This window comes from Nipponia nippon, unplaced genomic scaffold (genome assembly GCF_047370975.1).
Source record: "Nipponia nippon isolate SJK-2023a ecotype South Korea unplaced genomic scaffold, ASM4737097v1 scaffold_2, whole genome shotgun sequence".
Taxonomy (NCBI): Eukaryota; Metazoa; Chordata; class Aves; order Pelecaniformes; family Threskiornithidae; genus Nipponia; species Nipponia nippon.
Genome location: NW_028262336.1, coordinates 21993423 through 22007876, shown reverse-complemented (window position 1 = coordinate 22007876; position 14454 = coordinate 21993423). Strand labels below are relative to the sequence as shown.

The 14454-nt window shown below is 36.1% G+C and overlaps 1 long non-coding RNA gene across 1 annotated transcript; it reads left to right on the top strand.

Annotated features, from left to right (window-relative positions):
* The first annotated feature begins 2755 nt into the window (after positions 1 to 2755).
* LOC148055686 (uncharacterized) lies at positions 2756 to 12683 on the top strand. Its single transcript, XR_015705000.1, has 3 exons — positions 2756 to 2839; positions 3085 to 3155; positions 11877 to 12683. It is a non-coding gene; the product is annotated as an uncharacterized LOC148055686 (long non-coding RNA).
* Positions 12684 to 14454: the final 1771 nt, after the last annotated feature.

Genomic DNA, 14454 nt, shown 5'->3' with positions numbered 1-14454 from the left:
AAAATGTTCTTTCAAATGGTGAAAGCTTAGTTATTTTAGACAGAAATAATATCCCTGTTATAATGTGTTCTGTGGTATTAACTATTCTAGACTATTAATAATAAGACTTAGAAACTAGAAAGACATTACAATAATTGAATAAAATATTAAATCTTCTTAGATGGAACTATGTTTGACAGTGGACAGAAAACAGAAATAGGTACAGAAATTAACTAGCTGGAAGGCTAGCAAGGGGAATGGGTACCAAAGTGGTCTGCAGGAGTAGGAGATGTGCTCTGATGGTACCCGGGAGCCTCTTCCACCCCTGCACTGCTGTGTCACCTCCCACACATGCTTTAGAGCTGTACAGTTACACAACTGTCTGGATCGTAATTCATATATGGAGATATACTTCTTAGAGATTTCATAGGAGATCACAGTAAACAGTTAAGCAAGAGATGCTTAACACACCTGTAATGACCAAGGATTTATAGTTCTACATAAAAGAAAAATGTTGGTTTGTCATCTTCAAAGAATGGAAGAGCAGAGGGAAGTAAGGAAGCCTGGTATGACATATTGTATACAAAGTGAGCATGATGGATGCATATGTAGTATACTCATTTAATTACTAATACATAAATATATCATGTGTTGGAATTTTACACTGTTAAACTGAAATCATAGTGAGAAACTGAAACTGATAAAGGAAGGTCTTTGTTAGAGCTTTAAAGTTTAATTTTATTTGCTCAGTAGGGATAAAATTCACATTTATTGTATTGCTTAGGTTGATTTTTCCACTTTCTCCCTTTCCTCTTAACTGAGCTAAAATACTGGCTTTTGCTAAATCCAAAGTACTTTGGCATTATTTTGTTGTTTTGTTTTGTTTTATTTTTTTACTAATTTCCAAGTAACAATTTATAGAAGTGAAAGCCTGGTCCCAGTGAAGATTTTTTTCTTCCAAATACTTTCACTGGGGCGATGGTTTCCACAGGCATTTTTGTGTGTAAACTTGATGCAAGGTACTATGGTTATATGTATAATGCTAAATAAGAAGACAAGGAACAAATCTCTGGTCCCAGTGCTGAGCATACTGGCTCATTCGTATTCACGCTGATGAAGACTAAGCCTCTGTTAAAATGCCTTCCCCTAAAAAGATTTGATTTGGAGAGAAAACCTTAAGTGACCCAAACAGAGCTGATGAATAACTTAACCAATGCAGATAATCATGGGCTCAGACCTTGACCTCCCCCCGAGCCCTCTTTCATTTAGCAGTATAGACATCATGCAAAATTTCACCTGCTGTGTTCTGTGCTTTGGATGTTGTACCAACATGTAGTGGAAGGTTTACGATCACTTAAATGTGACTATTTCTGCACAATCGTTCTTTTGGCTATGCAATGACTCAATTTTCCACAGGAATTAGATGCCTGTTTAGGTGATTTAGATCAGGAAAAAATATTATAGAAAATAGTCTTGAACTAACCTTGCATGTAGGCAAAATGTAATATTGTTATAGCTCTATACACGTTTCCTTAAAGAAAAATTATATACTTTTTTTTTTTTTTTTGGCATATGGTAACCATATCTAAAGACAAAAGCAATTGTGTGTTACCCAGGAGGAAAACAGGCCTGAAGATGAGTGTAAGACACAAAGTTGAAGACCATTTTAAATTTCTATTACTGTGTGATAGTCAATGTGGTTTTTTAGGTTGGATTATTTTTAATGTATGGTTTAACATTGGCCAGGCTTTGAAGTTCATTTTGTTTTTTTTCACAATTTTAAATCCTGCATGAACATTAAAGCTTGAGAACATTTATTCAGCTTTGCAATTTAATTCTCCACAACCCCAGGCAAACCCTAAGCATGTTAGATCTGTGACAGAGAGAGGTCTTTGTTGCCATTTAAGTAGATTTTTACCATGTAGAGTTGGCCATAAAGCTTAGGTCCTCGGAGTCATTCTCTGATGGTAGCTTTGTCTTCACACTACCTACATCAAGATATTATATTCCTAACCACATGCAGAATTGCACTTCTAGCTTTAAAGCAATTCAAAATCTTTGACAATCTACACTTAGATCTACTCACAAGATTGGTGTGCCCAGTATTCCCTCGGATATGCTTTTTTTTTTACCTTTACAAGTGAGTGCAGGTTTACTGCTGCTTGCACCTACCAAGATGTGATCTGTAGGTTCTCATGGTCGAAAGGAAGGAGAAGAGTTTCAGATCTCAGAAGGGGCTGGCTGGCCATAATAGCAGGACTCAGGTGACCCAAGCAAGCAGACTGTGCAAATGCAGCCCTTTGAACAGATTCTTCTTCGTGATAAATTAAAGAAAAGTATTTATTTTCAAATCCACTGTCCTGTGGCATCCCCTTTCTGCTAACAGAACAGCTATCATTTTGACAAGTCCCTTTTTTCTGTGTCTTATTTGATACAACGTTCTCCCCTAAAACCACTGTGCTCTGTTTCCCTGTTAGAGGTACAATAGATCTGCTTTCTTTTACAAATGACATAACTAATCAGATTCTGAGGGGAAAAAATCGAGACAGCTAACACATATTCATTACTGTGAGTGTTGTGCAGGCTGCATTTTTTTCCTCACAAGATTGATTAATTAAATATTTATGAAAGAGAAACACCTGGCACACTTCCATAAACAAATAGGTCTCCTGTGGGATTGCAACAGCTGAAGAGAGTTTTGAGGGACCACAGGGATCTCAGGGTAAAGACTTCCTCACAGCTTGAGTCCTTACACATTGCTGTTTCTCATAAATATGCACCAACACACAAATAATTTCTGTTTTAAAGACAGAAAGTGAAATATCAACAGATTAAATCCAAAAGACAGCCAAAGAAAAAGGTAAAGATTAAGCAGAACAGAGATACTGTATGTGGGGAAAATGGCTCATTTTTAATTATCTAAGAAAGGTCTAGTGCTAAGGAGGCTCTAACAACTGAGGTCCCTTTTTTAAGGTATTTGTCTAGGGCTGCTAGTTAAATAGTGAAAGTCACAGACTGAAGAGATCTGTTGAAATCTAAGGGTAAGGGTTAAGAAATTATGCAAGACACCTAAAAATGGGAAATGCATTCTGTTCACTATTTCAGCTGCTCTTCCAGATGGATCTGCTTTATAGACACTTCCCTGACTCCTCATCTTCAGTGGAATGTTTTCACTGGTATGTCACTGCTTTAAAAATAAAAATAATTGTGCCACTGACTTCAGCTACAATTTAGTTGGCATGATTGCTTTTATCGACCACTGCTTTACTGTGGCCAGTTTCCTACAACTGATTGTTTTAGTTCTTAGGAGTTTAAGTAATGTAGCTGTTAGTATCAAATTCTTGTGCAATATCTTTTACATGTGCTGACTTACCATGTGTTTTCTGTATGTTGTATTATACTTCATCATACTCCAGCTATGATTTTTTTGTTGGGAAATCTGAGAAACCAGCCAGCTGCACTGAAGGTTAAGGCTATATGGGAAATGATCAAGACTTATTAACTCTCTTGTGTTTCTGAGGCCAAACTCTAAAATTAGTTGTTCTGATTAGAGTTTCTGATATTGGTCACATGTTAATTTATTTCTCAAGTTCAGATACAGCAAAATATATAGGTTCACAAATTTTTAAAATGTAATTTTTTAAAAACACTTGAATTTGGTTTTATTGTTTATCAAAGCTGGAAAATATTAGAAAAAATCCTTTGTCATTTGGCATTTTTAAATTCTGAAACAGAAAATGTTGTTCATAAAAGAAAAAGGTGTTTCTGAAAGTTTAAATGGTTAATCATTGAACTAATACAGATCAAGCTTTGGGTGTTTTTTGATTTTTCTTTGGTCAAGAGATTTTCTTCCAGTCAGTATATTGTGTTTGGATGGAGTATTTCTGAGCTGTGAATTGTCTTAAGTATTAAAATTGAGAGGATCATAAACATGTGAGTCTATTTAGGACAAGAAAAAGTGAAGCGTCTTTGAAGTTCTGGAAACACAACTGGTTTGTAGTGATAAAATCTGGTGATGAGTATAATAATGTGGAGATAAAGCAGCATTGTGTTTAGTATTAAGAGTAGGTAGTACTTTGTCTTCTACGTAACCTGCGTAAGGTGAAATGGTATTGTTGCTAATCCTATGAAATTTGATCAAAAAGCTAATGAAATAAATAGAAGCTTTTTCATGAGCTGCAATACATCAGAGATGAGGTTTTACATGCTTTTACTTGTGCATACTTTCACTGTATGAGGTTTTGGGGAAGGTTTACTCATACAGAATGCAGAATCACTTTTTACATGCCACCACTTTTTGCCATATTAATTTCTTTTTTAATTAGTTTCACGTTTTTCTAGAAATAATAAGCATTAATATGCAGTATAGCTCAATGTAATATATTTTCAAAGGGTGGTTACAAAGACTTATTTAATCTAGAGCAGACTTCTTACATATCTGCAGTTTCCTTTAGCTTTCCCTAGGCTTCCACAATCACAGTATAATGCATTCCAGGCTTAACCTGTTTCTTTAATGAAGGTATTGAGCCTACATTCTGTAAAAATCTAAAATCACTCTTTGAAATTAATGTGAATACTAGATGTCTGAGGATTGGAGAATTCAATCCCTAACCATCAAAAATGTATTGTAATTGTATATGGTGAAGGTCTTAAATGTCCTGACTAGAAAGAATATTAGTACTGAATGGTAGCAGATAGATCTTGATTTAATAAAATGTCTTTATTTCCTGCTAACCAAAAATGATCACAGGATTGTTTAAGAAGGATGAACCATTGAAATCACCTTGTTAGATATAAATACTTAATACCATCCATTATAATGAGATAAAAAGTGATGGTTGTAAGGTCAAGTGTGAGAAGGAGAGAGTTCAAAGACAGTGTAGACCCTTCAACATAATATAACCTAGCTTTAAAAGGAAGAGAGGAAATGCATTGCTTGATGAGAAGAAAAGCCTCATGTAAGCTTGATAAATATTCAGGGTTTGTGTGTAATGAGAAATGGAATCTGATGAATGAAATGTCATGGTAAAATCATTTTGATCAATAATGGAATGTGACATTATTCAGACCATAGTAATATGTCGTCGTCTTTTTATTTTTTCACTGCGGTATGCTTTCCTTCCATTTCCTTTTTTCAAATAGTTTCGGGATTGTTTTTTTGGGGGGTTTGGCTTTTTTTTTTTTGGTTAACTTGAGATTGGTTATGCTAATATAATGTTGTTGCAACCTTTATTCTGCAGCTAAAATATTGAATGTGTAATGTCACAATTTTAGACACAAACCTCAGAAAACAGATGTAATACATGAAAGCACAGCATTTTCTGGGAATATTTATGCATGTGAAAAATAATTTGCCTTCCTAAGTTGATACTTTTAAATATAACATTGGGACTGGATTACAGTAAATGTCATGTGTGTGTAGGGAGTGCTTGTTCAGACTCTTGGGTAATGTAATAATGACCCCGTGTAAATAACTGTGGATAAATTATGTACTATTGCATGCTAGTTGTCATTTACTTTGTTTCAATGTTTACTTTAGCATAATAAATAGAGATCTTTATTTTTCATTATTGAGATCTGTTACAGCAGTAAAAATGATGATTTTATAATGCCTTCTGATGGTAATGTTTTATCATCTTTGTGGAGTGTTTTATCTGAAAAAGCTGAAGTTCATTTTGAACATTAAGCAGATAGTCTGTCAGTTTACCTTCGTAACTTCATAGAAAAAGTAATTGAGAAACATCACTGTAACTCAAGGTTTGCTTTTTGCAAAACCAGCACGAATTTCTCTTGACTCCTACTTTTGGTCCCAAGACCACCTTACTGCAGACCTTTGTGGACCTCCCAGCTCAGATTTTAGAGCATGCAGGAGGCATAAATCTGCATATCACATTCCTTTTCAACTATTTGTAAGCTTTCTAAAAGTCTAGGTGAGGTGCAAAAGCAGCCAACCAGGTAGCACTGCAGAGTGAATGAGCCTAATGGAAAAAATTGTTCCTTAGTATCAAAAACTTACCGTGTCTCTAGAACATCTTACATGTTGATTTTAGAAAAATAGATTAAGACAAAATCTCTTAAGGACCTTTAACTGTTGTCAGATGACAACAGTCACATTTATGCTGAAGTGAGGGAAGTAATACACAAAACTTCTAAAGCAGGGCAGGGAAAACTTCACCCCCCTGTTACTATGTTGGGTTTTTTTAAAATTTCTCTTACTATACATGTTCTATGAATGTCACCTATCTTTTTCTTAAATTTTGGAAAAAAAAAAAAATCTTTCTGCATGGTATTTTACCGAAGCAAAACAGCTGATAAAGGATACCTTACACATATTTATCTGTCTTTGTTTGATTGTTAGTAGCTTATTATTTGGCAATGCTTGAATTGATCTTTTTCCTTTACTATAGCAACAGCATGGACTGAATATAGTCCATATATTAATATCAAGTGTTTATTTTTGTTTGGATCAATTTGGCTTAATGTCATTCATATCATTAACATTTTGCAGAAATAATATTGATGAAAGTTATTGATCCCTCTTGCAGAAGCCATTGTATCAGTTATGCTGAAGGCTTACAAATGTTCGATCCTACATTAGCCACAACGATTGTTTGATATAGTCTATAGGCTTAACACAGCCAAACCCAAGTGATCGTTGATTGAGACATTGTGGAACGAAACCCAGATCCAGGAATTAATTTTGAAACACCAGGCTTCGGTAAGCAGGCTTCCAGCCTCTTCAGGTGTTGTACCTTTCTTCTACACTGATTTTGCTGTAGAGGGCACAAAAAGATAATGATAGCCTGTCTCCACATCGGTAGCTATTTTGGCAGCTAATATTTTTACCTTTGTGCAAACCCTTCTGTCTTCCTGGGGTTTTGGAAATGGCAGCACAGGAAGTATGGTTCTCTTTCCCCTTCTCTTTCTGTCCTTTCCAGCCTAAATTCATTTCCTACGCCACAGTGTTGGGAAAGAGGAGCGGCAATGGCAGAGTGTTTCAGTGGGAGGAAGGGAGGGAGAGGTCAACAAGATGGCCCTGCTTCCCTTCTCTGGCACTGCCCAGCCTGAGGGGTCTGGAGAGGAGGAGCACCCTTCTCCTGGCTGCCTCCCCACATGCCACCTGGGCTCTGGGTGCCAGAGCCGGAGGAAGGACATCCCAGAGCTGACCTCTTTCCCAGCCTTCGTAGTTCCTTTTGGATTGTGAAGACTGGTCCTTCCTATTCCTACCTTATAAAACAGTTCTCTTTCTGTCCTTCTTGCTGTCCATGTGCTGGCACTGGGACAGTTACATTTGCACATGTACATATTTTTTGTGTTTCCTGAATACATAATTTTATGTAAACACACAAACACAAGAAAAACAAAATCCCACTTTTAGAGGTGTATAACACTGCACAGTGCCCCAAAGGGATACGATAATATTGTTAGGTCGCTAACACAGAAATTGCAATGTCTATGCTGTAGCAAATTAGCATGTTATTTATGCCTTTAGGGCCCTATACAGCCCACTAAAAATTTGCTTTGTATTTTCTGACTTTGGACAAATATCCTAAGGATATTTATAACTGCATATCTTTAACATTTCTGTTAAGGGAACGTAGTGAAATTTTTTTAAGGTTACATCACAAAATTCCTATCACAAAATAGGTAGAGCAAAAACCATTAATATAGGATTCCTCATGCTATTTTGCAACAGGGATATTTAAAAATCAATGAGCCTTGCTGAAGGTCTCAGTACTCTAGAAACTCAGTTACTGATGATGCTTAAGTCAAGAGTACATATTGCCATGATATAATGATACCTATTGCTCAATGCTGGTATTAATTTTTTACTTTCTTATGGAGGGAAGGTCAGAAAGAAACGAAATGAACTTTCATTGTTAGGAGGCAAGTATGATTTCTTCAAGTTCTTTTATTTTCATTACATGAAAGGTCATTTGTGACATACTAGAAGGATGAAAGACTAACTTCAGAATGTAATTCATTAAACTTAAAAATGCTTTTCATACTATGCATGTGTCATGGTTTAACCCCAGCCAGCAACTAAGCACCACGCAGCCACTCACTCACTCCCCACCAGTGGGATGGGGGAGAGAATCAGAAGGGTAAAAGGGAGAAAACTCGTGGGTTGAGATAAGAACAGTTTAATAATTGAAGTAAAATAAATTAGAACAGTTAAATAGGCAAAGCAAAAACCGTGCACGCAAACAAAGCAAAACAAGGAATTCATTCACTACTCCCCATCAGCAGGCAGGTGTTCAGCCACTCCCAGGAAAGCAGGGCTCCATCACGCGTAAAGGTTACTTGGGAAGACAAGCACCATCATACCCAATGTCCTTCCCCCCCCTTCCTTCTTCTTCCCCCAGCTTATATACTGAGCATGACGTCACATGGTATGGAATAGCCCTTGGGCCAGTCTGGGTCAGCACCCCCCCGGCTGTGCCCCCTCCCAGCATCTTCTGCACCCGGCAGAGCAGGGGAAGCTGAAAAGTCCTTGACCGGTGTGAGCGCCACTTAGCACCTATTTAGCAACAGCTTAGCACTACTTAGCAAGAACCAAAGCATCAGTGTATCATCGACATTGGTCTCATCCTAAACCCAAAACACAGCCCCATACCGGCTACCAAGAAGAAAATTAACTCTATGCCAGCTGAAACCAGGACAGCATGACTTTCTTGTTTCAGATGTGGTAATTTTAGCGAGCACTGCAAATAAAGGAGTAATTAAAGGTTAAGACTTTTGTTTAAAGTTAGTCTATATGAAAGCTAGAAAGTATTTGAGAAGAATGGCTGTACAGTATAAATACAGCTTCTAAATACTTGTTTGTGAAGGTACTAAGGAGTGCTATTTTATCCGCTTTTATTTTGTTTTAAATTTGAAGTCAAAACTCTTGTAAGTGTGCCTGCATAAACATAAATAAGTACACGTAGTAAAGAGAAGGGAAAAATATATTGAGCATATGTCTATGTATTTCAATGTCAGAACATTGGGCTTGTAATCAGGTACAATTTTCTCCCCATTACCTAGCCAAAACAAATACTTTCTTAAAACTGTGACTGAGTTTAGATAGATAGTGTGTTCTCCACTGATAATCAGCTATCAGCTGCTAAAGTTTACAGAACTGTTTAATTCAAAAAGTTGCTTGCCTTATTCAAGGTGCATCAGCCTCTCAGCTTTCTGTTGTAATTAGGCATCTTCTAGCCTTACAAAAAATGCTCTCACTGGAAAGATGTATTGTAATTGTATTCTTTTTTTGAAGTAAATGCAAGATAAGTTATATGGCACTGGGACTTATAATGGAAATTTATGGCAGTTTTAGCATAAAATAACAAAACTACATTGACTGAGCAATGTGAACAGAATTCTAATGTGAGTTTAACTGCTGACTGTTAGTTTCAATGAGTATGATATAACACTTACTCTATAAAGGACACAGTAGTTATTATATACAGGAACTGAAAACTCTCTTCAAATTCCTTATGCAACTTACCATCTGCTATCAAAAGACTACTGACTTCTTAGGGGCTCTTACAGAGTGAAATAATTGCTAACCAGGGTTATTAGAAACATTTTTGAGATAAGTAATAACTTTAATCCCTGTATGAACTGGATTAATTTTACAATGCTGGTCTGCATATAGATATTTTCTGATGAAGTTCTCGGAAACAGCATTTCAGATTTTGAAGCTGAAAATGAACCTGAGCATGACTTCAAAATTTTTTTAGTACACTTTGTACAAAGCTATTATCTAAATTTCAAATACATTTGAGTGTGTTAACATCCATTTGAGGAAGCTAGTCTGAATTAGTCCTGGGAAGAGCCTCTCATTTTCCCTGTTGACAGGTATTTCTTACAAATAGCTCTCTGTACTTGCTTCAGACTTTAAACAACAGTGTGGAGGCAGAAATGCTTGGCTCAATTTCCCGTTCTTGAAGTAGATGTTGAGGTAGAGAAATAGCTTACTTGAGAAACATGAACATGCTTAGAGTTTTGAGGATTAACTGCAGTTATATGCTAAGTTTGAAAAAAGAAACTATTTCTTTGTCCATAGTGACTTCTGTGTTAAAATTGGGGGGGTCTGTTATCTTAGTTCTTCAGAACACAAAAATTATATAGACAGTGGTGTGATAACACCAGCTGGTTGTACTCCTCAAAGAGAAACCTACAGCTGGCTTCAGAGGACTGTGTCAAGATGACCAGCTGTTAATCAAATGTTCTCAGTGACAATATAATAATAAAAGAGCCCATTTTGGTTTCTTTCATTTTCCAGTATGTTCACTGAGATTAAAATATTGAAGATGGGCCAACAAGTGTCAGTGTCTAAGGTACTAAAAGCAGTGCTAAAGCATGATGGATATCTGGTAACACATTATTGCTCTCTATTATCTGCTCTTGGCTAGATGAGTGATTTGTTCTTGGCATCAAAATAAATAATGCAGAGAATCCAAAGAGGCCACCTCACAGTTCTTGAATCTAACTTGAAACTGTGATGAACACAGATAATACTAGTTGTTGTTGTTCTTTTTTAAGTAACAAAAAAAAATAAGGCAGTAGTAGAATTTGGTGCCTCTTTTTGTTGAAAGTGGAGCAGTTTGTATGGTGAATAAAGATTAGTTCTACCAAGTTCCTCACCATGAGTACTAAAAAAGAAGAGCCTAATTAAGGTATTTTTCAGATTGAATATTATGATATATGTCAAAACTCAAAATAACTCCTCCTTTCAAAATTTTCTGTTCTTTTTAAAAATGAACAATAAAAAAATTGCTTTTAACAGAATATAGTTTCTTCTCATGTGACTATTGCAAATCAATTATTTGCACTGTTCTATATGACTTTTTTTTCTCTCGTATCCCTGAACATTACAGGATCTCTTCTGATTTATACACTTAGTTAACATTGGTGATATGACAGAAATTTTCAGACAAGGTTTACTCTTGTTCCACAACCCACAAACTGATGACATATGTTATGCAGGTGTATTAATGACTACCTTCGAGACAGCTTTTTGATTAAGGAGTGGAATTAGCAGATAAAATAGGCTACTAATTCAAAGATGAACCAGATTCTTTATATAAAATCAAGTTGCTCAGCTGCTTCGTCTCACCGGTCCTTCAATATTTGTGTATGGATAGGCAAGTAAATTACTATATCATAGGTTATGGAAAGAACATAAAAATAAAAAAGTTACTATGGTACTTCTCCCTGCCTCCCCTCCTCCCATATTTTCCTGACGTTTTTGGCCAGCTATGTTTCTAGTCAAAATATTTGTCTTTCTTTTTGATGGGGGTTTTAACACGCAGGGGGGCAATTTGCCTTAAAGAGCAGTAAAATACTTTATTCAATAATTTCCAGAGACAACTTCCGATGCCAAGCATTTTTTAAATATATATCTCTGCTTTTGGTTATGAATGTGTTTCTTTTAGAAGGGCCAAATATTTAGTATCATCACTTAGTATCTTAATGACACTCCGAATTATCCTTCAGAGGTTAGAAAGGAGGTCCAGCTTAGCTAAAACTATAAATTTAACATAAATAAAAACTATTCACCAAGATTAATAAGTCAGTGCCTTTTAGGAGTTAAAACCAAGTGATTGCTAATGTACCAAAAAAAAAACTCCATTATATCTAGCACAAACAATGCAGGCAATTCCAGCCTGGGGACTGCTCTGGGATATTAGTTAGTGGTAATATGCTTTCTACAGAACTGAACAGCTTAATACCGGAAGACATCTCTATATACAGGATGTAGCATAGACAAAAGCATGCTATCTGCTTTTTTCCTTGTAATGACAGATTTAGTTCTGTTTCTTTTATGTATGTAATACAGATATTGCAATTAGTACACTAAGGGTCTGATAAAACTAGACTGATGTGAAAGCTCTTTTGCTGTTTTTCAGAACAAAATCCCAAGTTCATGAGACTTCAGAGAGAATTTATGATTGAGAGAAGAGGAGAATATGGTCCAGGAGCAACCTGTATTTCAAAATAACTCTGCAAAAATAATATTGGATGTTAGTCATGATTAATAGGAGCAATAAGGGGATATCATGTCATGCAACTATGAGAATCTTGCAACAGTCTTCAGAAAATGTTACTTCTGTTAGCAAATGTTTGAGACGTTAATGCCCTAAAACCTTTCAGCCACTTTCCATATGAACCATACGTGCTCCTTTTGTGTTCACTTTGAAAGATGAATCTGAAGCTGGATCCACTAAGCTTATGTGAACTTGCACACATGTGGAACTGTTGAAATGAAATATCACTTTCTGAATGAGATTGCCACATTCTGAAATAATTTGGAGTTGGAGTTTGGAAGAGAGTCAGAAGCTGGCAATACATTTAGAGGGAGTAAATAAAGGATGTAGAAGTAATAATTTAAAAACAAGTCAACAATTTCAGTTTGGGTAGTGCTTGAATTAAAGTGCACAGAAGACAATATAGGTAAAGATGATTTCTTAAGCCCTCCTATCGCCCAATCATAGAAGTGATACTAGTGTGTGACCACCACATCCCTACTGCCTTATCTGTGTTATTTACTGTAATGCCTATGGGTGAAGATTCTTGATTCATGAGAAATGTCAATATGGTTTTTAGACCTGATTTCAGGAGAAACTTGAAAGCTGCTCATCTTCCTTTAATCTCAGAAAACCTTCTCACTGGCATAATGTTATGTAAATCCTGTATTTTCAGAGGGTATATGTACACAAAATCAGTCCCTGAAGAGGGATTTCTTTTTTTTAATAAGATTGCAAGTAGATATGCAAAGTAAATCATTCCCACTGCCTGATTTTTTTCTCACTATTTCTCCCAATTGGTGGAACTTTCAAATGCAGAATAATTCTTACCACAAATATTTTACAAATTCATATGGTTAACTTCACATTTTCAAAAAAGTAAGTAGTAGGACCATAGAATCAGTGTTCTCTCTCTCTCTCCCTCCCTCTCTCTCTCTCTGTCTCTCTCTCTGTGCCCTGCAAGAAATTTGGTAGATTTAATTTTCATGTTTGCAATCTGTTTCCTTTCTTGACAAACTTTATAGAAGTGTTTGTTATGTGAATAATTGACTAAAATAAAATTATTCTGTTCAGTACAGCTCCCAAGACTTGGTATGAATTTTGCTCTAAATGGGTAGAATGCTGGATTCCCACAGATTCCTTTGTCCAGGGGATGATTGAAACCCCATTAAGGGAAAAGTTGTGGGTGGCCCTGCACCCAGCACGCCATACTGCTTATCTAGAATCTTGTCCCAAAATGATGGCAATAACAGGGATAACGTTCCCTGCATTCAGAGGAAATAGATTGTGCAATCTGTCTGTTGGCTGATTTCCTTGCTTACAATACAACTTTCAACATGGTAATGAAAACTCTTGTTTTCATTATGGCAGAACTTTTAAATGGAGTATTTTACACCACAGCACAAAGTAAGAGAAAATCTGTTCCTCATGAAACTCAGAAAAATATAAGTGACTTAGCGGAACTGTTTTTGTGGAATCATAGATTTATTATTCATGTCAGAGTGAGCAATTTGATAATGTTGACAACTTCCTGCAATGCAAGGCTATATAATTTCACAGAGGAATTTTTTCATCAGGCCAATAACTTCCTGTGTAGTCCAAGTATATCCATAAGACGATAATGACTCTGGGGATTTCAGCTGCCGTTGTGCCCCTAGGAAATTGTTTACTGTGATTTTAACTGTTTTAGAAAATGAGCTTATCTAATTTTTCAGCTTGCAGCCATTGGATCTCTGCTAACTTTGTGTTTCAGATTGAAAATCTTTGTACTATCAGAAAGTCTGTATTCTCTCTACCCACCAGTGATAACAGGGAAAGAATGAGTCGGGATTTAGGGATTGAATCTGTTCCACTAGTATGCAGCATGGGAGACCAGGAAAGACTGCTTAATAAGGATGAATGGTTTGTTAAACTTGCATACCTTTGGTATACATTTGATTCTTTGTCAGGGAATGGGTGATATGCATCTTTTTATTGGTATGCTTATAAAAGATTTTCAAAGATTTGCTGAATGGATGCTCGTTGTGAACAGCAGTATATGAAAAGGATAGGTAGATGGTGTAAGAAGGTTTGTTAGTGTGTGTTAATGACTCAAAATTCATTACTGTTTTCTAATACACAGGCAATGGAGAAATATCCTGCCTGAAAATTAGAACAAAATTTGGCTGATGCTCTATTGTAACCACTTAATGCCATAGCCACCAGAGAACAGTAATGGTGCAAGAATTACTGATGTTTCTATCTTCTCTGAAGGTAAAGCAAGTATTTTCCCCCAAATTAAATCACATTCATCATGAAAACACAGAACTTGTGCTGCTGCCATTATTGTAATAACATTTATCTGTAAAGTTGCTTCTCTGTTATTATAACCATGTCTTGGCTCAGAAGTTTGCAAAAATCACACACTCAAGTAATAAGGTTATCAGAAGATGGGAGGAGATGCTGCTTGGAAGGAAACACT